At 36.3% G+C, this 26851-nt stretch overlaps 1 protein-coding gene and 1 long non-coding RNA gene across 5 annotated transcripts in view; one reads left to right on the top strand and one right to left on the bottom strand.

The window, feature by feature from the left end:
- The window catches only part of LOC109455492 (uncharacterized), a 110759-nt gene extending 106501 nt beyond the window's left edge, over window positions 1-4258 (bottom strand). For both annotated transcript variants that reach the window (XR_012494749.1, XR_012494750.1), the window contains exon 1: window positions 4125-4258. This is a non-coding gene — a long non-coding RNA (uncharacterized LOC109455492). The remainder of the gene's footprint in view (window positions 1-4124) is intronic.
- The window catches only part of UNC13C (unc-13 homolog C), a 504352-nt gene that overhangs the window by 1809 nt on the left and 475692 nt on the right, over window positions 1-26851 (top strand). The gene's annotated exons all lie outside the window — the stretch shown is intronic.

The following is a 26851-nucleotide window of genomic DNA, read 5'->3' as shown; positions in this document are numbered from 1 at the left end:
AATAATAAATGTAGTACTTTAAAAATAATCTTGCTATCTTTTACACTTCAATACATTATTTTCATAAAAGTGGGTAAAATTGGCGATACATTAAACATACAGGTACTGAAATTAAATGAGTTTTACAGGAAGGGAGAAACAAGAGAATGAGAAAGTTTGCTACATCTTTGTATGTATCAAAATATTTCATAGATTTTTTTAAGTGTTTCACTAATACAAAGAGTTAATACCAATGTTCTTGGACCCTGACTTTTAATTATTGTTGGTCCTTCTTTCTTATGATGTTAAAAGTCCCAAAAAAGCAATAGAATGCAGGTCAATAGAGTTTAAATTATAATCTGTGAATACTGTAAAGTAAATCACCATCCTGCTCTTTTAAAACTAAAACATCTATTTTACCAAATGGCAGCGATCCAGAGTACTGAGGTGGGCCATACAACACAATCAGGACATCAGTTGTTTCAAAATTCCACACATTACTATAATAACAACAATGTCACAATATGAAAAATAACTACAAGCAATTCCTGGGCCAGAAGAATGATTTGAGTTTACATTCATTTGTAGGGTGTGGAAAACATTTTGTGTGTCTTCTGTGTTGACATCTTGTCTGAGGAGTGTTACAATATCTGTATATGAAACACTATAGCAATGATACAACGGTAATTTTACTGAATCCATTAAATGATTATTTTTCAAACTAATGAATGAACTGACCTAATATTATTTGAAAGAATATTTGAAACTCTCACATACAAAGTTGCCTTTTCAAACCACAGTGGGATTCTACTGAGAAAGTAATTTCAACAGAATTATAGACTTGGATTTGAAGGTGGATAAGCAGGTATGGATTTATTCCTAGCATTTGGTTCATTTGCTGTTAGACTTCCATCACACAGATTTGGAATCTTCTTCCAGAAATTGGCATTACCTTGTGCTTGGATAAATCCATGCCCAGGTGAAATATGAGGTAAATGTGTTAGATAATCCTAGAGGATTCACTTTCCATGTGCCTACTATTAACAAAGTAAACTATTTCCCTTCCTAGGCCATCTAACACCTTTCTATGGTTTCTAGTATTTACACATGACGTAATGAAGCGTGTGGTACACAGAACCACTCACTTAAGAACCTATGGATCATTGAAAAGAGATGACAACTGTGGTAATTCCCATTTCAAAGATAAATTATACTCTGTGTGTGTGTGTAAGGGTCAGTGAGAAAGGAATGCACTTCATGTCTCTACTGATCTAGGGCAAATCTGTTATTTTGAATATCAGCACCCTTCTGACATAATATCTTTTTCCAGTGCTCCAGGCACTTTCATTTCTGTTGACCATCTCAGCTCACGCAAGGCACATGCCCTTCTGAGTTCTCAGACACTGTGCCACCTGTACTTTGTCTTTCAGTTTGAATACTATCAGCTTCTGTTATTCATTCTTTCCATCCCATAGCCTTTGCTACAGAAAGACTTTCTCCAGAACTTTTGAAACATGGGTATCACATTCCCACCCGAGAAAAGATATTTCTGCTTCCAGCTGGACATTTTAGAAATTTTAAATGCATGCAAAATTTGTTTGTAAAATGCACTTTTAAAAATGGAAAGCCACTTTCTAACTTATTATGGTTTAAACCTAATGTTAACTTATTTGATAAAATACATTTAAATTAATATCACTCAAATAATAATTGCAAATTTAAGGAGCTAAATTTGCATCTTTTGTTGTCATTGCTGTTAAAGATCCTTTCGGGATCTTGAGTTGTCTGTGCTTGAATGGTTAGGTTCCAATTCCCTTCCAGCGTAAAAAAGGCAGGTGGGATATTAACAGCCCTCTCAGTCTGTAGCTTTGGAGCATGTAGAAGACAGAGCACCCGGTTCTGCAGTCCTTGTGGAGATAATGGATGTCACAGCACTGTTAGCTCCACTTGTAGTCTTTTAAGGCACTTTTAGGAAGACAGGTTGTATTCTAACCTCTAGATCAAAAGTCCTCCAGAGAAGTAGAAATGAAGACACACTGACTCATTTCTCCTTCTCTTGTGAAAATGGCTGTGATCGATCCAGGAGGCATAAATGTTTCCTGTCTCTTGCACGTCCTAGTTATATTGTATAGTTCAGCCTCAGCACATAGAAATTATTATAATCTTAATAGGGGAGTTTCATATTATTTTTCTTACATAGGAAGTTAAGAAAGTATTATGTGGAAATACATGCTGGTTAGCAAGATAGACACTCAACATTATAAATTGTACTCAGAGTTTTTCAAGTATTAAAAAAGAGTAATCAGAGAATACGGGTTTCCCTCTCAGATATTTTCTTGTCTCTGTGAGACTTTTACACCTCCACCTTCAGCCTGTCTCTATCCCCAACAGCCGGTCTCCATTGGCCCAAGTCCTATGTTCAGGGTAAAAACATACTTTGTTTTTGAGCATTCTGGTTCTTGAGAATGGATGCAATATATTTTCTTGATAGACAAAAATGTTTTGCACAAAAATATTTGCTTCATGTATTTTATATATTGAAATAACATACTCTAGAAGTAGCTTTTCCAGGCATAATAAACCTAAGGGAACGAAAAAAGAAAAGTAGCTGTCTGACACGGATGACTATTTCTGTTTTACAACTTGGAAGAACTGATGATTTAGGCACGATCACAGAGGCACGATTCTGAGAGAAGGGACACTGTTGAGCTGATTGTAGAAAATCTGCAGGAAGAACAATGTATTTTAAATCAAATCATTGTTAAGTAGCACATAGTGGAGAAAACCTAAACAACTGCTTTTTTTTTTTTTTTTTTTTTTTTTTTATCAATGAGAACTATTTGGTAAAATGGCCAATGAGATAAAAAATAGAAAATTAATGCACACAGTCCAACAAGAGTCCAGTGCTTTTGCTATCAGGCAGAAAATAATGAAATTAATCAAAACTTGGCTCAGTCCCCAATTGGCTGGGTAAACTTGGGCTGTCATTTTCTAAGCGTCGGTTTTCCTAGCTGTAAAAGAAGACTATTGGCTTGATGTTAATGAGAACCCTTCTACTTCTCGGACTCTGAAATTTTATAAAATCTACATAATGTAGACTCTATAGGGTTGACTCCATTTGAAATGTCAATACAGAATTACTCGACTCTGATTTGCTTCTCACGAGGCTAGTGATTTATAAATATCATTAATCTGCCTGACAAGCTGAAGAAGCAGTATCAATCCTTTTAGAACTTTAAAAAAAAAAAGGTGTCAACTTGTTTTCTTTTGTACAACTAGGCAATGATAAGTTGGCTTAATCATATTCCATCTTAATTGCATATTTCGTATAAAACACTGTATTTGTGAGTCATAAAATATTTGCTGCATCTTTGATAGATATTGAAATGTTGTCATTTTGTTACAAGAAACAAATGGTGTTCGGGTAATTAGCTACTCATTTTATAAGAGTCATTCCATAGAACAGTTTTATTGACAGCTTTTAAAAACAAAGGATATGTGTGTACTCTACTTAGTAATTTGAATTGATTTACTCTCTTTCCTTCCAGCTGTCTTTCCTTCTGGATGGGCATACTCATAAGAACATGCTAGAAAGAAGGAAATTATAGCCTCTCTCATGACTGAAGGGGCAAACTTAAGTAGGGAAGATTCTCGAACCTAAGAAAATTTGTATTTCCTTCCTAATTTCAAAGAAGGTTGGTAAGAAGCAAAATATATAGATTAATTTCATATATTTATATATATAAACTTAATTCTAGTTACTTCTTAGAAAGTAATCCATAGTATTAGAAGGTGGTGCTAAATACCAAATAAAATGTTACAATATGGCTAGACAGTAAACGAAGAACATATTTTTTAAAATAGCAAATTATAAGACATATAAAGCTTGATAAATACAACAAATTACAACAGATACATACATCAATTATTTTCCTCCATTAAGCCTCGAGTGGAAGCAGTTCTCTTGATACTCTGTCTGTTCTCATTGAGGGGACTGACATTACATATCTCACCAAAGTCAAGAGATTAAATTCTTCTAGTTTTCCCCAAACAACTCCTTTTTCTGATTTTCTCAGTCTCTCAGGGTCAGATCTCAAGTCATCCTCATTGTCTTATCCTTTCTCATGACCCTATTCATGACTCACCCAATCTCGTTTTCTCTTTTGTACACCTTTTCCAGCCGTGCCTTCTTTCCTCCTTCTACTGGCACCACCTTAGTTCCAGTTCTTATCACTGTGACTAGAATTCTGCTCTAATCTTCCAATTGTGTCATCTGTCATGAGCCTGTCTTCTGAGCATCTGTTCTGCATACCACTGCCAGATTCATTGTCCTGAAAGTGTTTTGATCGTGCCACGTGTCACTCCCTGCTCAAAAACTTTCAAGGACACCACATTGTATATGAAATAAATCCAAAACTACTTAGTGTGGCAAAAAACACCTTGTAAGCCAGATCCCAGATTGCCTTCCTGGGTTTACTTCATTCTAATTCCTTACCCAATCTCTGCCCCTATTAAACAGATTGCTTATAGTTTCCAAATATTGAAATTTTATACAATTATATAATGCCAAATCATTTGTACAATTAATTTACTAATACATTATATACTTTCTTGTGAGATTTCTCCGTTGATATTGACCTATAGTTTAAATCTTTATTGTTTCAGTAACTTAAAAAATTCCTAGCAAGACTGTAAACCCGTCAAATATCTGTTTAAACTTTGGCAAGTTGCTTAATATTTCTTCATCTTAACTTCTCAACTCGAAAATAATGACACCATAGGAAGCATTGCTTCACCGAGTTTTCATGAGGTTTAAATGAAATAATGTAGATTAAGTGCCCAAAGAGTGATGGCTATTATTAATTGTAGTTATGTTTATATTCCTCACTGTCTTGTGTATAGAAGGTGAATGCTCAGTACGTTTGTTTACTTTTATGTTTAATTTGGATTCTATGATATTATTTTATTAGCAAAAAAGACTAGTAAGGGAAGGAGAGAGACTGATACACAAAATAGGAAATAACAAAAAGAAAAAAGGAAAAACTCAAACCTCTACTGTCACTTACGGTAGGGATCACCTCAGCAACTACATTTTAGAACAAACTGGAATAGCTTTGGACACCTTGTTTTAGATGAAATCAAGGGCCCTGATATTCTAATATTCTTCAGTGTGTTTTCATAGTATTCTGAGGTAACATGTTTTAATGATTTTCTATATCAGAGTCGATATGGGTTTCGTGAAGAATATACCAGTGTGAAATGGTCCTGGGAGAAAGCAGAGAGATTAAGTATGACCGGTGACCCTGATGTTTTCTCATTGTTCAGGGCTCTGACTTTAGGAAGCACTCAGAATCTGTGGGAAATATCAGGATCTAGTGCCCATGCAGCTGATAAACAAACCACTGAAAGGCAGAAGAAGGGGAGTTTCAAGAGGGGTGGAAGATGAACAATTAATAATGGGGGGGCTGCCTGACTGACTTCATCTAGGTCAGAATTATGCCACATTACAGGTCTGTGTCAATTTGCTATCATGTTTGTCATCCTGTTCTTGATCAGGGGTTTTCACACTAAAGGCAACTTTTTCAGTTTGGTGTTTCTACAAATAATACTTTCCTCACTAGTAGCTCTGTATCCTCCCTCACTTCCTTTGATCTAAATCTTCCCCTTTTAACTTTAGCTGATAATGTAGATTGTGGTTTAACTCTCTTCTATTTAGTCCTGTAACACATCCAACTGGTATCCACCTTATTGGTTTTCACACCCTGGCTTCTGCTTTATAGCATCTAGCTCCCAGTGGATCAGCAATAATCACAATCGAGGAAAGAAATCCAGGGAATTCCTAGTGGTCTTTTGTAGTTTTCTAGAAGGAATTCTTATAGCATCTGTTTATTTTGAAATAGGAGGCAGTGTAGCTGATTACAGACAGGTGCTTTCACCTGCTATATTTCATGTTGGAGGACAGTTTCCCGGAAAAGGGTGAATGCAAAAATATTCCTTAAATTCCTTGGTTGAGCTTGAAATTTCTAAATTCCTTAATGATGATGTTAAGAGGAGGGAATATTAACTAGTTAGGGCAATATACGGTCAACTCTATAATCTACTGAGAGAGAACTTGAGCTTGGCTTTGTAGATTTTCCTTGTGAATTTCTAGATTTTATATTACCTTCCTTTTAAGACACTTGACACTATAAGCCTTGATTAATTTATCTCATAGTTGGCTCCAGTTGTTTACCCTTCAGGATCTACCCACAAAATGTTATCTGCTGATGGCTGTGTTTGAAATACAAAGCTTCCTTCCATGAAAATGGAGATGATGTTTCTTATAACGCAGAATATTTTAAAAGTCCGCTAGATGTGACACAAAGTTCAAATGTCAAATTTAATTAGAGTTATAAAATATAAGAGCACTGAAAAAGTACTTGTTATAGTAGTTACCATTTCTGGATGTCTGTTTTTCAATTGTTTCTCAGTTAATTTACATATTGTCTCACTTTTTATTGTGAACATAATCTCTTAGTTCAGTTATCTAAAACTCCTTGAGGACAAATGATTTATTGTTCTGCTTAATACCAGATAAAAAATATACCAAAAAGTAATACCTGTCTATATTTTAATACAAAAAACTGTATTCTCATATATCTGTGAATATTAATGAGTGATAAAACCAAGCGATATAACATTGAATCGAGAGATACTGTGAACTCCTGTTTATCAGAAATTCAAACATTAGTGATAAATTAATGTGTGGCAGTAGCTTTAGAACAAGAATAATATGATAGATATTTATACATGATCATGCTACTTACAGATTAGGTTAAAGTGTCATACCTGCAATGTTGTACAATAACAATACATTCTTTATGATGGCATGGAAGATTCTCAAGGATTCCCTTTAGTGATTGTTTCCATTTTCAAGTGTTAAGTTATGTTTAGCATAGTTGGTTATTATTTAATACTTTCTGATTATTTCAAATTGATAAGTAGATATTTTGGAGAAATAGGCATTTTCTATTTAGTTAAATAACACAGTGGTAGCAATGAGGAATGAGGGATGGCTGTCTGGGTAATCAGAATTCTATTGATTTGGTGTGAAAGGTAGTAGAAATGACCTTTTGAAAGTAAGTTAACTCCTATACGGATTGATTATTAGTACTGAGGGAAATATGCTGACCCAAGACACATACCTGGATCCCAGCACATCATTTTGTAAGAGGGAAACAATTGGTCATAAAGAGGAATAGAAAAGCAATTACTGTTTTGCAAAATCCATCTCTTTTCCCAGAAAAGTGGTTCAAAGCTAGCATCCTACTGAAGACGAACTAGAACATCAACTCTATGTGTGAAAGGCAGTATATTTTCCATATTTCTGAATACTAGTAGGTTTATCTTAATTACATTTTGCTTAGATGACTATTGACAGGAGTCTGAGCATCCTGAGGACTCAGCAGGTAGCTGTGGAAGAAGGTGGGGCAGGAGTGTGACAGACAACAGAAGAAAACCAAGCTTGGATTTGACACATGCCAACAAAATTTACATTTCAGAAATCCCAGCACAGCAAGGTGACTGTGTTTACATTTTCTCTTGCTGTATGCTTTAGGCTCCCTGAGGGACATCTCCCGCATCTTTCTGATATATATATATCTCCTGCATTTTGAGCTGCTGCTTTGTCCGAATTAGACTAGGTATAAAACACTTGGAGTCTAGGGGATTCTTTCTGGGTTAATTACAGGACTGTGAGCAGCTTTGCAGGAGAAGGAAAGCAAGTTCAATGCCATGCAAGATGTGTCTGTGTGGTTTTAATGTGTGGTTACCTGTGCAGAGGCCAAAAGGCTGGCCTTTCCAGGGGCCCCTTCCTCTCCCCAAGCTGGTCTGGTCTGAATTCCCAGGACCTGTACCTGCATTTTCTTCCATTCTTCACTAGATTGTCAACTCCTTGAGGACAAGAATTGTGCCATTGTTCTATGTGCAACAAAACTAGAATGCTTACCTATCTCAGTTGCAGAGGGGAAAAAAAATCCTGGAGAATTAAAATGGTTCTGATGGGATACCAATCAGCAGTTTCCCATGTTTGACATTATTAATAACAAAAGGTAGTGTTTAAAAGAGTTTTCCTCGGTATATTGAAGGAACGGGGATGACATCGATCATGATGAGTGGTCAACAAGAATATTCAAGGCAGAGGAAATGCTTGTGGGGCAAAAAGAAATAACAATGTCCGTGTGAGTGGAGAACAACAAACTTTTTCTGATATATAAGATGACTTTGAGTACTTAGCTAGGCTCTACAGAAGAAATGTGAAAATGGATAAAAAGAGGACCTGCCTTCAAAAGCTCTTACATCTATTGGGGGACAGAAACATGAACACAAATTATTACACAAGGAGTGAATTAAGTTGGTGTGTGTGGGGGGGTGGGATTGCCGGAGTAGTGAACATGGGCTAAATATGAACTACAAGTGGAAGGAATGAATTATAAGAGTCATATAGCAAAAATGTTAGTAGTCTGGCAAGGAGGCATTAAAGTATATTCTATTCAAGCAAAGCAGTAAAAAGATGTCTTGGGTTAAAGCAGGGATTATGTGGTGAGGAGCAGGATTGTTGGTGGATCTGAATTTCACGGAGTAGACATCAAGGAGTCACTTACTGGTGGAAATGGTTGGAAAGAAAATACTATCATTTATTGAAATCACTCTTTTAAATGAATCTCCCTGTTTGTTCTGATCTTATACAGGGCAGGGGCTATTGCTGTTTCGCTCACCATTGAGACCCCCAGTGCAGGTCACAATACATAACTGGTGCTCAATAAATATTTGTTGGGTGAATGAGTAAAATATTGATATCTCCATACTGTACGTATTTAATTTTTTTTTTAATTCAAATCCAATTTCTAACTAGTTTAATTCTTCCCAAATATATCTTTCGCTTCTTCATCTTCCCTAGTAACCCGATCTGTGTAGAATACCATGAAGGTACTGGGATTGTCTTTCAAAGGAGGGACTCATAGCCTTCTTAGGGAGAGAAGCCAGAGAAATGCCATGTTTGGTGTGAGCAGAACATCACAGAGTAAACTGAGCTGTTTCCCTAATGTCAGCATATTGTTCAATATTTTGGAATTTGTTAAATAAATAGCTACCCTTCCAATTGTGATCAGATATTTCTCACCTGAACACTGGCTTAATTTGCATTTACCAATGAAGGTAAAGTTATGCAACCTCAATTATAATCTTGGAAAAGTATCAACAAATTCTGATAAATACTGCTTAAGTGTTAAAAAACAGGCAAGCTTTCTTGATCTCTGCCTGAAATAATAGCCTGGTAAGAAATTCAGGGATAAAAATTGAAAAAACAATTATTAGTCAAAATAATTTCTAAAGAGACCAAGGCAGGGCAATGGCCTTGAATTAAAACTAATTCCTCATGCTTCACCTATTTTTCCATTAAATATATAGATTTCTTCTTTGACAGATACAGGATTATATATTTTGTTTATTATGCCATGTAAAACCTGTTCTTCCTTTCCTTCCTTCCTTCCTTCCTTCCTTCCTTCCTTCCTTCCTTCCTTCCTTCCTTCCTTCCTTCCTTCCTTCCTTCTTTCTTTCTTTTCTTCCTTTCTCGTTTTACTGTTGAATACAAACACACAGCCAAATACAACCAGAGGGACTATTCTTTCTGACTATGTATTCAGGTGTCTATAAATGTATACAAAATGTGGGTTTCCAAAATATCCGCAAGCTAGTATTAATGTTAAATTCTCTAGGGAGCTGACTTTTTTTGTTTTCTAGAAAACTGTGCTAAATATCTTTGTAAAGCAAGTATCAACCCATTACTAATCTATTTTTCAAGTATGAACTTGCCTACATTCATGCATAACTAAATTTGTAAAAACCACGAACAGCACTATCGTTCTGGGTAACGAGGTAGAGATTACTTACTTGGGGAAGAACTCATAAAAGGGGATCAGCTTGTCCAAAAGGTAAATAAGCCATGACTACTTACGAATATCTCTGTCTCCTCACCTTAACCCAATTCTCCATTCTATTTTTTTTATCCCTCTTTCTATTAAAGCATACCTGTTTTGCGTCTCATTCTCTTAGTTATATTTGTATATAAGGGACATATTGGAGTCACACCTAAATGTTATATGGTAAAAATTTGTAATTTATTAACATTTTTTTCAGTAGAGATAAATGTCCATGTATTTTCTACCGCACAAAATTATATATTTTACCTTACAAAAATTATAAATTTTCTTTGTACTTTCTTTTTTATTGTGCAGGTGGATTTATAGTCTTACTGCTAGTAAAGTTTGAACCTGTGGAGACTGAAAAAATAGTTTAAAGGAAAGTAAACTTGGTGTGTTAGGAGTAGCAAAGTACTTTTTGTTTATTTGGTTAGATTTCAGGGTCATGAAGTTCTTATGTTTAGAAAACAAAAACAAAAACAACCTAATCCTCCCCTGCTGCAGAATGCTAATGCTTTCATTGTTACTCTAAAATTCTAATTATTCCAGAAAAATAAATAATTTAGGCTGCATCTGTTATTAACATCTTTAGTCATCAGATTCTTTCCTGAAAGTTGTGGTAGGCCAGGTAAGACCTGAATGATTGGATACTTTAGGCAGAGGAAAGAATCATTAAGTGGGGCAGAAAAGGTGACCAAAGAGAAGGCCAAGCTGGGAGCAAAATGTATTTACTTCACAAAATTTGTATTTTGAGGGCCAGGCGTTTCTGTGCCCCTCAGCTCCAAGGCTCAGACCAACTGGCCGAGAGCTCCATCAGATGTTAGAAAACCTTTGATTTAGAATTATGTTCCATACTTGAACATAGCTGCGAGATGGACAATCTGCCTTGGAGATGCAATTTCTAATACAGATCCACCAAGAAAGATTTCTTAAGTGGGGTACAATATACCAATCAATATAGGACCTTTTCAGTAGAATATTTACAACATTTACATTTAGCATATTTAATAATATATTTAAATGGATAATCAGGCAGTTTAAATTCAATTGTGTTCTTCCTGACATAAGTATGTATTTTTTTCCTACTTTGAAGTTTACCTGTATAACATAATGATATAAAGGGAAGGCTTTGGCGTTTCATATCCTGTATTCAGTTGTAAACATTATCACTTTCCATTGAGGATGCCAAAAAATGTATACACATTTTAAGAAAGGAAAAAAAAACTATTAAAATTGTAATACTCAATATATACCAATAACAAAAGATGAATCCAAGTCACGTTTGACTTCTGCTATCATAAGAGGTGCTCAAAGTGGTTACCACCAGTGTAATTTTAATATAGTTTTTTCCTTTCTTAAAATGTGTATACATTTTTTGACACCATCTGTATAATTGTTGTCTTAGGCAAGATGCTTAATTGTGCTAGGCCACAGTTTCTTTTTCTCTACAAGAGGAATAGTATAATACAATTTTTAGAGGATTGTTGCAATGGTTAAATGAGATACATTTTAACATATTCAGCATATAGTACCTAGGACAAAGCAAGCAAATATTACACGGCAGCTATTATTATTATTCTTTGTTACCCATCAGCTGTCTCTGCTACGTGTGATGTGAAACTAAAGATAATATATTTTGCAGATCTGGAGTTATATAATCTAAAGGTCAAAACTAGAGCATATTCAGAGACAGGATGGAAAAGCTGTGAACTGATATCTGTGCCAATGTAGGCATCGAGACTACTTTCAGTTGAGGGCCATTCCTAGAGGTTGACTCAGGGGAATGAGGACCTTGGCCCTGAAGGTATTACACCCTGGCCTCCATTATAGTCTGCCGTGTATGCCAATCAAACCCACTTGTTTTATATGTTTTATCTGGAATAGGTGCTGGTCTCTTTTCCTGGGGGAAACTTACAGAAAGAAGGTTGTTGGCATGAACTAGAGCCCTCAAGACCACTCTACTCTCAAGACCACAACACATCACATCCCTGCTATTCCTCCCATGGCTAGAACCTCTGCAGGTTTAGGTGGCTTATCTCACGGGGTGACCTGGGTTATCATTACTAAGAGGTCTGAGCCCTTGGTCATTTTGCCATTCTTATCCATTTACCATCAAATCAAGAAGGGGATTATAAAGAGTTTCCTCAGTGGCTTATCTAGGTGACGAACATTTTCCTCCTTGGTCCTATTGTGTAATTTCAGCCTTACCTTCTGATAATCAGAGTCGGTTCCTCCTGCCATAAGCCTAAGTGACCAGATGGCCATCATGCCTTGAGATTTCCTGGTCCTTTGACTATGTGTCCTCATAGAAGCCGTCCCCCTTTGGGAACCAGAGGTCGTGAGTCCACTGCTGTGCATCCACTACTGTGAAGTAGTCCACTTGGTCTGAGATGAAATTATGTGGGTGGCAAAGTGAAATTTATATCTGAAAATGTGTTGATTCCCATTAAAGTGAAGTACTGCCCTGTGTGCCCTTTCTAGAGTAGAAGTTCAATGTAATCGATTGCTATCAAGTGGCTACTTGATTTTGAAAGATGTTGCATCAAGTGCTCAGCATTGGTCACTGTTGCTGGCAGGTTGGATATTCAGCAGCATTACCTAGATCAGCCTTGGTGAATAGGAGCCCAGGCTTTGAGTCCATGCATAGTCTCCACTTCAACCACAATTGGTCGAATGAGGACCTTGGTTATTTATTGCTACTTCCCTGTGGATGCTCTCTGGTGAGCCTCAACATGCAACACAACAATTTCATACTTCAAGCTATTTCCCTTTAGCCATCCACATGCCTCTTCCCTAGTTTTCTTTGACCCTTATCTTCCAATTTTCCTTTTTATAGTCTCCTGAGAAATTAGCCAAGCGATATATTCTTACCGTGAGCTATTTCTCTTTCCACACAAAGTGGATGATCAGGTAACCCATCTCAAATGCTGCCCTTTGGGAGGAGTTTCTGGGTTTCAGTGCCACATTGAGTGGGACTGTGTAGCAGTAGTCCATTTTCATGAACTGTCACATATTAAGACACCCACATACTGAGATAACCCATCCATATGCTAAGTTCAGATTTTTTTTCCTGCTCTTAGCTGTTGATAAGGGATATCTTCCAATGAGGATAGAGATACAAATATAGATATATAAAACAGTTGACCTTGAACAATGCAAGAGTTAGGGGCACTGACCCCTCATGCAGTCACAAATCTGCATATAACTTTTGACTCCAAAAACCTAGTTGTCCTTTGGTATTTGTGGAGAGTTGATTCCAGGACCCCCAAAGATACCGAAGTGTGCGGATGCTCCAGTCCCCTATGTAAAATGGCATAGAACAATGCATACAGTTGGCCGTCCACATCCTTAGCCTCCCAACCACTGAAAACAGTACAGGTGTTTATTGAAAACTAGCTACATGTAAGTGGACCTATGCATTTCAAACCCATGTTGTTCAAGGGTCAACTGTTGAAAAACAGTGCAAAGCTCTAAGTACTAACCTTTAGGACACGTATTCATGCAGGTTACTAGTGCCCCGTGATTCTTTCCATGTCTCATAATTCCAGATATACCATTTCCATTTTACAGATTGCTGTTGGATTTACCCAGTCTCATGATTTGGCGAGTTGGACAGAACTCAGCTCATGATAGGTAGTTTTGGAAGCATGGTCAACTGATGCCACATATTCAAGTGCTCTGTACATATTTGAACCCAATTGCAGACTGGGAAATATTTTTGTAAATAGTATATAATTCTCTACTGCAGATGGCAGAAACTTCCTCCAGAATCCAGGGTCAACATTTGATTCTCCTAGTGGGGCTAACCATAAATTCCCCAAGGTGACTTTATCATCACAGATATATCTGTCTACAGGATCAAAGCCATGCCAGCCTTTCCTATCACCAGCAGATAGGTCAGAGTAGTATTTCCAACTATGGATTTTATTACTTCCAAAACTTGAAGGGGCTACCATACTTTGGATGTGAAAATAAATGATTTAATTTTCTTTTTTTTTACTTTGAAGGAGATATCTTCTAGAATACCCCTAAAAACTGCACTGATGTGGGTCTCTGAATCCTCATAGGGTTAATCTGGAACTCATGTGCCTCAGCTTTTTGTTTACTTTCTTGCCCTTTTTTTTTTTTTTCTCACTGGATACAGTTAACAGGATATCTTCAATGTAGGGGACCAATGTAATGTTCTTCAGAACACTTAGATGGTCTAGGACCCAGTGTATGGTAGAAGAATGAACACATCCCTGGGGCTGTGTATATTCTTGTCTGCCCAACTAAATGTGAACTGCTTCTGAGCCATCTTCCTGATAAGGATAGAAAAAAATAAATTTGCCAGTTCAGTGGTCACATACTATGTATCTGAGGCTGTGTTAAACTGCTTTAGCAAAGACACCACATCTGCACACCCACTGCAATTGGGGCGGCACTTTGTTGAGTTTGTGGTAGTCCACTGTCATCCACTAGGATCTATCAGGTTTCGAAGGAGCAAATCTGGTGAACTAAGAGAGATGGATTAAACACGGACGACTGCCCTTTTATCACTTAAAATGTCAATAGTACTAATCTTTGCAGTCCCAGGATGTGCTGATGTTTTTATTTATTATCTTGGTCTTCCCCACTATGATAGCTCTTATCAGGCCAAGGAATCAACGTGGAGGTTCTGCCAACTACCACATGTTCATTCCAATTATACATTTGAAGACTGAAAAAAATTAGCTCTGGATGAGTCCATGGTCCCAAAACAGGTTCCTTTGATGAAGGTATAAACCTCATAGAGATCTGTTCTTTCCTTCAGTCATTGGGCTCTGGATTTGAGTACTGGCTCAGGTCCAGAAACTAGGCAAGAGATCTATCTTCTTACTGGGGAGGTTATCCTCAATCTTCTGATTATCTATCCATGACTTCTTTTGCTTGTATAAATTAAACATTATCTGTTGAGTAGTGTGCATTTATCTAACCTGTAGGAACTGCATTTCATCAGTCATCTCCATAGTTCTCTCTTAAGTTGTCTCATGGCTGCCACTCCAACATTGTAGCTTATTATGATCATTGTACCCACCTTGTCTCTGATAGTTAAATGCTACTACCTAACTTCAGTTATTTTGGGGATCCTATCATTGCCATTGTTATCAGGGCATAGTTCTGTAACATCCCTGGCCTATCAAGGATAGCTACCCCTGAGCTACTCAGTGATATCACTGAGGATCTTACCATTACTTATCACATTGGTAACTGATGTGTCTTCCCATGGAACGTTTTTGGCTGATGAGTTTCTGGCTTTACGTAGTATATCTACTCTAGCACATCCACTTCTCTGAGACTTATGATCTCTTTCTCTACTGTTTGATCTTTTTCTCTACTATTTGCTATATTATTTCTACTTAGTGCAGGCCAAAATTTTTTTCAAGTTTCAAAGAACCACCATAGCTTTGTGTTAATATTAACTCCCATGGTTCTTGCCAGGTGTTAAATTCAGTGTTATAGGAGAGTATTTCCATAGCAATAAATTCTTCCCTATTTAACTTTTTAAAAATGTATTAGTTTCAGGTTTACAAAACAAAATAGTGATTAGACATTTATATACCTCACAAAGTGATAACCCCAAGAAGTCTATTACCAATTTGACACTGTACATAGTATTATTGACTGTATTCCCCATGCTATACTTTATATCTCCATGACTATTTTTTTTTAAATTATAGTTGACATTCACTTTACATACCTCCCCATTGATCTAGCACCTACAGAATCCAGTTTATAAGTCTTTCTCAGTTCTTAGTGGAGCACATATGTTGGCGAGGTCCTATTTCTTCAACATACGAGTATAGTTTCTTTAACATATAGTTTCTTTAACATATAATCTCTTTCCTCCCTTAGCAGACCTGACGTTTGCTCGGCCGGATTGTGTTGCCTTTATCCTAGTTACTGTTCTGATGGTCCATGCGGATATTTGTGGTCAATCTCAGTGGATGGTACACAGATTTTCTTGCAAGTCAGAGACTTCTAAAAATAGAAGTCTTCATGTGAGGGTGTAGAGTAAGCCTCTCACTGGGAGGAGCAGGTCACTTTTACAGTCTAGACGATTCGGGGAATCCGCAGCTTCAAGAATTTTAAGTGAATTCTCCCAGATGTCCCCATCTCATGACGTAGAGTCCCTTATTTATTTATTTATTTATTTATTTATTTATTTATTATTTAAGGCCCTGACCTTAGCATATCTAACCTTGAGAATTAAACCTTCTCTGGAGCTCTGCCTCTCTCATAATTAATTCCTGGATCTGCTGCAAGAGCTGAAAGTTTATTTATCTGATGACATGAACTGCCATTGTCTTTACACTTAGCTGTAAATTGGTGATTAACACTCTTAGCCTTTCATTGTTTTTGTCCAGTACATCAAGAGGCCCCAGCGACAGGTATTCTATTCCATTGTGCTAATCACTTCCTCTCCTCAGCCTGTGAAATAACATGAGACATTGTATACATGAATTAATTCCCTTCCACTGGTTTCTCACTCCAGTCCACTACTCGTGAATATTTTAACAGTTGCTTTGCTATGGATCGGCATAGGCTATCAGTTTTCCACACAGAACCAATGATTAGGTTCTCATTGCCAGTCCAACAGAGAGGATCCAGATAAAATATCTCAATTTAGAGTTACTTTCTCAGTTCTCCCTTGTTACCTACCAACTTTCTTAAGTCAGGTTCCCTGGGAAACAAACTATGAAACAGTCTCTCTCTCTCTCTCTCTCTCTCTCTTCTTTTGGATTGGGTAGAGGGAGAAGTGAAATGCAATGCATTTGCAACAGAGGCCTCAATCAATCCTACTGGAAGCTCTGATACTGAGATGGCCCCTGTGTTAAGTTAGGGTGCTAGGCATATGAACACCCATATCAATTAGTCACTGAATTTGGGCTGTGCCAAGGCAGGGGGATAACCCTTTGGCCATGGCCAGTGTCAGACAGTGACTCAGCTATGTGTCTTTGGGAATTAACAAAACACTCTCAGCAGTTGGAGAAGTGAGTGACAGTCCTAAAGCCAATATTTGTGTGGCACACCACAGCTATGCCACACCTTACATTTCCATTGATTCTGAGGGTAGACTTGGATGGGAGGCTGAAATGCAAATATTATAATTCAGATTACACTGATTTTAACATTAAGGGTATACAGAATGTGTATGCTCTCTGGGGTACTGCTTCTCTGCCCTTCTTCCTCCTGAGGCACAGAAGTATACTCAGAGGGCTTTCTCACTGATTACTTTTTAAAATTTATTTTTAAATATTATATTTTTTAATGTTTTTAAAAAATTAACAGATTGAGGTTCTTGGGTGTTAAAAACAGTCTAATTTCCCACTGCATTCTTCTGGATCTTTTTTTTGAGCTTTCCTCAAGGCCTAAGTAGAGTCTGAGCTGCATTGGGAGAGGAGGGCTGACAAACAGATACTATAACCAGAGTTTGATCTTAGTGTGGATTTGTGGGAGGGAAGAAAAACTTACCTTCTTTTGTGAGAAGGGGCTCTGGAAAACTTAAATTTGGATACATAGACATTGTATATGTTTACCTCTGTGGTTATTAGTTAAGCAAAAAATTTGTATTGCCTTCTTAATTTCTTTCTATTTTCTTATTTCAATTACACCAGCACCTAGATTTCCCATAGATAATTACCAGCTGCATCTGTTATGATTATTTATTTCAAAATGCTCTTGGAGGTAAGAGCTGGCTTATGCTAAGCATATTTAGTTTTAAGTTAAGAGACTTTTACATGTATAATTTAGCATACCATAATAAAAATATAAGAAAGTTTTAAAGAACTTACTTGATTTTTGAATGTTTTACTAGGGGCATGTATTACCTATCATTATATGGAATATGTTCTACCTTTGCTGAAAAAGTTAAAATATGTCTTTTTATTAGATATTTTGAAATAACTTCTTTATGGAATTTCTTTAAAAGCACCTTGTGATAACAGGAAAAGGATGAAATTGCAGCTCTGTTTAGTGAGACACTAATTTTAATTTTGGTTATAAGTGTCATACCCATTTTTCTTGCATGCTTTGAAGCATAAGTAATTGACTTTCACCCAAGATTTAGAATCAGAGCAAGTTCCATTGTATGAGGAGAATTGCACTGACTCTAATACTCAAAAGGGAAGGGGAGGAAGGATACTAATTATGTAAGCCTCTAAGTTTTGGTCTGTTGCCACGCTGTGCAACATTCATTAAACTTTAAAATTCTTGCTTTTACTACAGAACAAAGACACATCTAGAGTTATACATAATCAGTGAGGTGAGAAGAACAGCTAGGAAGTCATATCAGTAATCAAGTTAAAAAGTCTGAGGTGAGATTAAGTAAAATTATGTTTTTTTTTAAATGTGTATAGTATAATTGGAATATTTTAGGAATACATAAAAATGTTTAATTTTTGTCATGAATTTTCTTTTCTAAATGAAGATAATGACCGCAAGTGACTATTGATGAGAGCCTGAACCAAAATAGTAGATCTAGAAATGGACAGGAGGTATAGGGAATGAGAAAAATTGTAAAGTTAAGGATTATAAGATTTAGAACTGGTTAGAAGTTTGGAAGAAAGAAATAGAGGAAATCAGAGGAAACTGGAGTTCCAGTCATATAAATAAAAGAACATTGGGTTTGTTAATAAGTACTGTATGAGAAACTTAGAGAACATTATAGTTTAAGAATGAAGATGAAATATTGTATTTGAGATGATAATGATCATTCAGATCAAACTGGTCAACACATAAATAGGAATTAATACAAAGAAGAGAAGCTAGATGCAAATATATTGATTTGGTTGTTAGAAGAAAGGGGAATAAAAGAAGTTTGGAAAGAGGAAGACAGACCAGTGAACGATCCTGTTAGGGCTTGTTTCTAAAGAAGAACCCTTATGTAAAATGATATCTTACCATACCTTAGACAAAACTAGTAATGGCCCCAGACCTAGGCCCAGAGAACAATCAGAAACAAACTCCTTCTGTGCTCATGTGTTCTCTCCTTTCTGCATTGGACCCTCTGTCTGCACTCTTTTCTTTTACTTAAAATACGTTTTCACTGCTAAATTTTTACAAAGTTTAAAAGTTGACTGTTCAGGTTGGAACTTTATGTTGCTTTCTTGTTGAAATGCCTAGAAATCTGAGAGTTTCCACGTTCTGACTCCCAATTCCCAAGAGACAAAACTTGATTGGCCCCGTTTTCATTATTTGACCACTCCAGTTAAAATAGTGATGTCCAGAGAGGCTACTTAATCTTGGGGATTTTATACAAATATTATTAAGGTTTCATACAAATATTATTCACGCCCCCCAAAAAGAGAAATTTTAGTAGAGTTATGGGATTGGAACCAGACAGCAAGAAGTTGAAGATGGACTCATGAGAAAGTACAGACAGCAGGTCTCCTCTATGCTTTGGAGGAGTTAGGTGGAAGGTGCAATAGCCTGAGAAGGTGATGCTGTTGAAGGAAGGCTGGAGGCTATCCTTTGTTTGTTTGTTGTTTGTTTGTTTGTTTGTTTTATAATTGGATGAGATGTTAACATACTTATTGCTTAGCTTGGATGGACCCTGTAGAGAGAAAGAGACTTATGATATGAGCAAGAGAAGAGGTAATTGCTGGAGCATTACCTTAGAGGTGATGAGTCCATCAAAAGCACAGGAGAGATGACCCTTGGAAAGAAGAGATTTTTGTATCTTCAAGATGCACAGCTTTGAAATAAATATTTTTCTGAAGACTCACTGAAATTGTTCCAACTGGGTGACTGGATAGTTTCAATCTGTCCTTAGTCAAGGAGGCTTTTCTATGTCAACTAGAGGATTTCCAAGCAGACATGAGAATTGCAGCCTGGTCTTTGTGATGAGGCTGAATGTCTAAAGAACCTTTGTTGCCCAACCATGTTGTCTTTCTGTTTAGAACTTTATGTCTTTGAGTGCATTGTTCAACTACTTTTTCTGTGTGCTGCATGCTCTGAAATGACACGAAATGAGGCAACTAAAAGGAGACCTAATTTTTATACAATTAATTAAACCAGTTTCCACCATTTCATGAAATTGCTTCTCATGTGCTACTTCCATTATCAATGTACATGTCATGTTTTTGTTTATATTTTTATTTACCTATTTTCACTGGAATAGGACTTATTTAATTTGAAGAATTTAAAAAACTGAACGTACCTACTACCCCAATTAAGATACAGAGCACTTCTATCACCCTCAAAAGTTTTCTCATGTCTCCTTCACCTTCAAGTCAATGCTCACCCTTCATAAGCAACAACTTTTCAAATTTTTATTACTACAGGTTAGTCTTGCTTTGAACTTAATATAAATGGAATCATAGAATACTTATTCTTTTTTGTCTGGCTTCATTTGCTCAACAAAATATTTTTGAGGTGTACATGTAATAGTGGTTGATTCTTTTTTATTCCTGGTTAGTATTCCATTATTTTGATATACTCTAATTTCTATATTCATTCTTTTCCTGATGGATATTTCCCCAATTTTGGACTATTATTAATAAAACTGCCATAGAAATTATCATACAATTTTGTTTGAAAAAATATGTCTTAATTTCTCTTGGGTAAATACTTAGAAATGTAATTGCTGAGTCATAGTGTAAATGTAGGTTTAATTTCATAAGAAACTCAAAAACTTTCTAAAGTGATTATATTCTTTAACATTGTGCTCTGTAATATATAAAGGTTTCAGTTTCTCTACACCCTCTTCAGCATTTGGTATAGCCAGTCTTTTTACATTGCAGTCATTTTTGTGTGTATGAAATAGTATCTCATTTTGGTTTTCAATTTGCATTTTCCCAGCAATTGAATTAATGTGGTAGAAGATATTTCCATCTACTTATCGGTCAGTTAGAAATTAGTCTGAAATTTTCACTAATTACTCTCCCATTGTGTTGCTTTTAAGGATATGCTCTTGGCATCAGAATTAATTTTTGGATAGGTAGAAATAATTGAACAAAGTGAGCTAGTTGCACCTAATCATCTATAAAGAATACTTTGTGAACACATTTTTATTGAGACTCTGAAAGTGTAGAGCTCTTTAGATTTCATTAATTAGATATATGGGCATCTAATCGATGTACAATTTGTCAGCAATATTCATAATTTCTTGTTATAGATTTACTTCGTGTAATGGACTCTGAAGCCAGTTAATTTGGGTTGCAATTCTAGCTGCCTCATTTCTGAGCTGTGTGGCTTTGGGCTAGCTACTCAGGTTTTCAGTTTCTTCATCTGTATAATGGGGATTAATAACAGTGGCTACTGCAGAGATTGCTACCAAACATTAATATAGAAAGCTACACTGAACACTCAAGAAAGTGTTCGGTATATAATATATATTAAAAAGGAAAATCATGTACAAAGCTATTTGGTAAATAGTTTAAAGAGATTAATTAAGGACTAAATATCGTGGTTCAGACTATAAGGACTGTAGGTAAAAGAAAAGATGACTTAAACTTTTGTGGAAAAGATTAGTGTTTATCTGTCCTTTGAAGATTGAGACCAGATTAGCTGGGGACATTCCAGGCAGAGTAAAGAACAAGTATAAAAGAAACCACCCACAAAAGAATAAGCTTAGTGGATCCGTGGAAACATGAGTGGCCCAGAGTAGAGGATGTGAAATAGTCTTTAGTAGGAGATTAAGAAGAGGAAAATGACATTTAAGGAAGAAAGATTAGACGGAAATCAGTTCATGGGATGGTTTGGAATGATGGAGAATATTACTTTAGGAGATCAGTAAGCTACTGCAATATTAAAGGTCTAAAGTAAGGAGAATGTAAGTTATTACAGTGAAGGAAGGAAGCTTTGGAACAGGAGATGCAGGCAACTACTTTAGCATCTATGAGATTCACCGTGTCTAACCATAATGGAGATAATACTCTTACAAGGTTACCATGAAGAGTATATGACTTGATACACACAAAATACTTTGTAGATTCCCAAGTGTTTATAGAAATACTAGTACTAGATGTCATTGTTTATTCCTAACCCAAAGAGCAATGATAAAAGTGAGTAGAAAATACAGATGGGCTATAGTTCAATGAAGAAATTCACAAAATATCTGATTAACTATATTAAGGAGGACGTACATTATCTGGCCTTTATTCTTGGAGAAATAGGTCTCTTTGTTTATTATTATTTTTTTAAGTATACTAGCTTAGGATAAGCCTATTAGTCACTTTCTTGCTTGATCATTTTTGCTGGAAAACATTAACATGTATTGGTTTATTCTTTTTGCCTTATCATAAGGGAAAAAAAGTGAATCATTCACAAGAACATCATTTTACATGTTACTGTGTTCCAGCAATTTTCATCGTCACGGTCACCCCTGTGACTGTCAGTTATATTATGCATACAGTTCTTTTATACCTGCACATGAAAAAATAGATATAAAACAGGTATAAATCTTTATTTATCCAATGCAAAAATTCTAGAAGAGGCTTTTGGAAACTTGATTTTTAGCATCCGGTTACCTTCTCATCCCCTGCCTGGTTTCAACTCTTCTGTGGCTTCCTTTCGTCAGTCCCTACGGCTCCTCACTAGCTCTTGGTGTGGCTAGCTTTCCCCTCCATCCTCAGCTTCCCTGGTGTCCTCCTTTGCTGTGTGTATGAAGTTGCATGGTCAGCGTGCTGGTCAGTGCTGTCCACGGGCCGTCTCGCTCCAAGGAACCTCCGTGCACTTGGGTAGGCTCCCTCTCTGCCGCAGCAGCTCTTCCTCCACCTGATGGGAACTTTCTGTCAGGACTTTCCAAATCACCAGGAATTTACTGTTGAACCGCTATTTGGGGAACCATTTTTATGTGTTTCTTTTATGTATTTTTGGGAAAAAATGTAAACCAGCAATCCTATAGTACAGGGTATTCACTGCTGAGGCGGTGCTGTAGTGAGAATCAGTCTTTCTTGCTCTATTCTGGTGGGGGATTAATTACAATCCTAGCACAGTCCCTGAGTTTAGGGCAAACTTGATGCAAATAAAGGGGCGGGACAAGTGAGGTTACCTATAGGACTAGGGGCAGGGATTAAGCAGATGCAGAATAGTAGGTCAGACATGCAGGTGATACACATAGGGTTCCTAGGCCAAAGGTGGCAATCTAGGAGATCAGAGTCAAGGACTGGAAGCCAAGCATCAGGCTTAAGTGGAGAGGGCAAGGCTGGGGAGGTGACTGAGTCGGACTATGTCAGATCATGTCTCCCTGTCATCTCTCTCTCTCTCTCTCTCTCTCTCTCTCTCTCTCTCTCTCTCTCTCTCTTGCAAATTAACACCTACATACCCCGTTTACCTACTTTCCTGAATTTGATAAGAAACATAAAATTGTTTATTGATTTGGGAATACTTTGACTTAATTATGGTAATTATTTAACAATAAATTGCTGACTGTTTAAAAGTTCATTAGCTCTTTTAGCCCGCGAGGGGACCTAGGCTTATAGTCATATTAAATAGATCTCTTACAAGATGAATTTGTTGATAAACCTGCAAAAAATATATTGTATTCCCCATTCAACCCTAATATTAATTTGGGGTTTACACACTTGCAGTCAAAATCTGGAATCAAAGCTGTGTTACCTGGTAACTGCATGATCTAAGTCAGGTTTCCTAAAAACTTTAAACCCCATCTTCTTTATCTGGAAAAATAATACTCATTTCACACAATTACTATGGGAGTGAAATGAAAATGAGGTAAATTTTAGAAAATTACATACATAGTGCTTGGCACATAGTTAATAATAAATATCATTACTAAGGTTTCACATAACAACATAGTGTAGCATTTTAATCTTTCTCAAAGATCTTCTTCCCAAAGACTTAAATCTTACCTAAACTATAGATAAATAGATAGATATTCTAGGGATATTCATGGGGACAGAAGGAAAAGCATGAAAAAAGGCACATTTGTGAGGCAACAATATGATAATCAAGGAACTGTTACTACTTCAGCGTGGCTGGGGCAGATGTGACTGTGGAAGTGAGTCTGCTAAGACGGACAGTGTTTTGAGTAGGAGGATTTATATCTTTTAAGAATATATTAATCTTAGGAGGAGTTGAGAGAAGGCCAAATTAGAGTTAGAAAAGCCATATAAGATACAGTTATAATAGTCCAGTGAGAAATTATGCAGTTCAAAACTAAGGCATTACTCCTGGGATGAGGTGATATATTCACATCAAGTGTGGATAGGGTTGGGTCATGTGAATCTAGAATGATATCAATCTAGAATGTACTCAGGAGTCATTCATCTAGAATGATTCCTGGGTATATGTCTTGGGTAAGCAGATCAATAGGATAACATTAATCGAGATTAATAATTCATGAAAATGATTAAGTCGGGGATATAGTTTAATTTGGGCAACTACATAGGTGAAGACATTTGGTAAATAGCTGAAATGTGGGCCAATTCTTTTCTTTTATTTTTTTAAATGAATTTGGACGTGAGTATACATCTGTGAGACCATCACTACAGTCTATGCCACGAACGTATCCATCATCTCCAAAAGTTTCCTCCTGCCTTTCCTTTTTTCTTTATCATTATTTTGTGATATGGACACTTAACATAAGATCTACCCTCTTCGAAAAACCTTTAAGTATGCAACACAGTGTTATTAACTATACACAATATGCTATAGATCCCTAAGATTTATTCAACTTGAATAACTGAAACTTTGTACCCATTGGACCAGTTCTTTAATAAACATCTATTGAGTGTTTATTATGTGTGCTGGGTTCAGGATGTTTAAAATTGGACAGGTCATAGTTTTTATCCTTAAAGAGGACATAGTCCAGCAGATGGAGACAGAAATTAGAATGCCTATGAACTGGGTTGTGAAGAGTGTAGCAAAAAGAGAGAAAATCTCAGTTTGGGTGGTTGGTAAAGTTTTCATAGGACAGATGATTTTAGTTTAAATACAATATTTACAGACAGGGAGGACTGGCCAAGATTGATATTCTAGGTAAAGAGAACAGAAAAGTCACTGAGGTTTTAAAAAGCATGGAGCCTTAGTGAACAATATGTTTTTCTCTGTGGTTGGAATATAGAGCAAGTGAATTAGTATGTGCAACAGTGGGTGCATCCCCTTGGGTTTGTGTTTTGTGAGGCAGGACTTCGAGTCAGGTAAAATTTTCCTGCTCAAATTTTTTTTCAACAAACATTGCCTAGAACAATAGTTCTGAATGAGTAATGCAGTCAGGAAGTCTAGATATAATTTCATGAAAATATCAGAAGCATTGACAAAATCACTGCTTTCATTTAAACAAAAAGTAGGTATTTGTTTCTAGGCTTGGGAGACCCTGGGTCTTAGATTGAATGCTTAGTACATAGAACTGTTTATTCTACCAAAGTTGGTTTTTAAATAATTTATCTATCCTACTTCTACTTATCTTTCCAAAGTCTTTTCTCCACAAAGGAAGGTCACATGGGGTACGAGAAAGATATTTTAAACTTAATTCGGGAATCAATTCCTTGGCATTTTTATTAGTAGAAAACAAGTCCAGGCTTGTATGAATAATTGTGAACGAACACCAAATTGTTTCAGACAAGAGGAACTGAACTCGGACAGCTTATGAAACCCAGAAGACCTGGGCTTCTTTAGTCAGTCTCTTTCTCTCTTCCATCTTTTTGCTTCCCTTTTTCACTTGTATGACCCTGTCTCTCGTGAAGCTTGGCTGCTGGCCAGAGCATGTGTTCCCCGGGTCCCCGCAGAGCCTGAGTGAGGTGAAAATGGCAGATTTCCAAGTGGAGGGAGCTGATAGGCACCCGGCTCCTAAAACAATATGTAGTTTATGACGTATTCTTGAAAGAATCAAATAGATTATTTATCTACTGAAATACGTAGTCCAATGTCAGCAAAGGCTTTTGACTGTTACCATTATTCTGTGATATATTTCTACAATAAAATCGTAAGTTAAATTTAACAAGATTTTATATGCATACCTATCACATACAAGGCACGCTGCTAGTGAACCAGCAAAATTAATGGAATCTTTCTGCACCCCCCTGCCTCCTCCTTCTTCTTGCTGTAATTCAAGAAATTAGCCATCATAAAGATTATTTACTTGTCAGGCCATTTGCCGTATAAACCACCAAATCATAAAATGAATTATATCTGACGAATTCTTGATTCTCTGGAGGCACATTGTATTTGTGGCACATTGTATTTGTGGCACAATTTCTTTTTGTGATTTGGTACCTGTGTCTAACCCGGTCCTCGCCCTGGGGATGGGTTTCCTGCCATCTGCCACAAGGCTGCACTAGTTGGTTAGGATGGATCTGCTCTCTACAGTCATGTCCTCTCAAAACTTGGATGTATTATGCATTTTCAAATATATTTTCCTTTCGATTTCTTGTTGCTATAATGCCTAATTCGATATAACCTTCTGTTTCCTTTTCAACTTATGATATTCTATTGACAAATTTGATGGCTATACAAGATATATTTCCTATTGGTATTTATTTTGTCATATTAAATATTTCTTACTTGGATTACTTTAATCATTATTTAAGAAACTCCAAATCATTGAATACCTAGAAAAGTTAAAGATTATTTAAATAAGAAAAGGCCTCACGTACGTGGGTAATATTAATTTGATGTCTTTTAAATGTCTGGGGTTGGAGGAATACATTTTAATTTAAAAGCTTATGTTTGTCTAAGTAAATGTAATTTTGGAAAAGCAATAATGTGGGAATTATAATATCGTGAAGTCAATATAGCTTTTTAAATTTGACTGTCGTCTTATACAGCATTTTCTAAATAATCATTATCTTTTATTACCATTTCAATTGTTTCCACCAATAATTAATTTAGAAATAAAATTATAATTTAAACATAGGTATAGGTACTAATTTGCTTTATAGTTGTTTTAAAAGTAACTGTGTGTTGACATTCAGATATTCCCCTGCCCCCAC

Source organism: Rhinolophus sinicus, linkage group LG03 (genome assembly GCF_036562045.2).
Source record: "Rhinolophus sinicus isolate RSC01 linkage group LG03, ASM3656204v1, whole genome shotgun sequence".
NCBI classification, from domain to species: Eukaryota; Metazoa; Chordata; class Mammalia; order Chiroptera; family Rhinolophidae; genus Rhinolophus; species Rhinolophus sinicus.
Note: the sequence above shows the minus strand (reverse complement) of the source record. Positions and strands in the feature narration are given on the sequence as shown.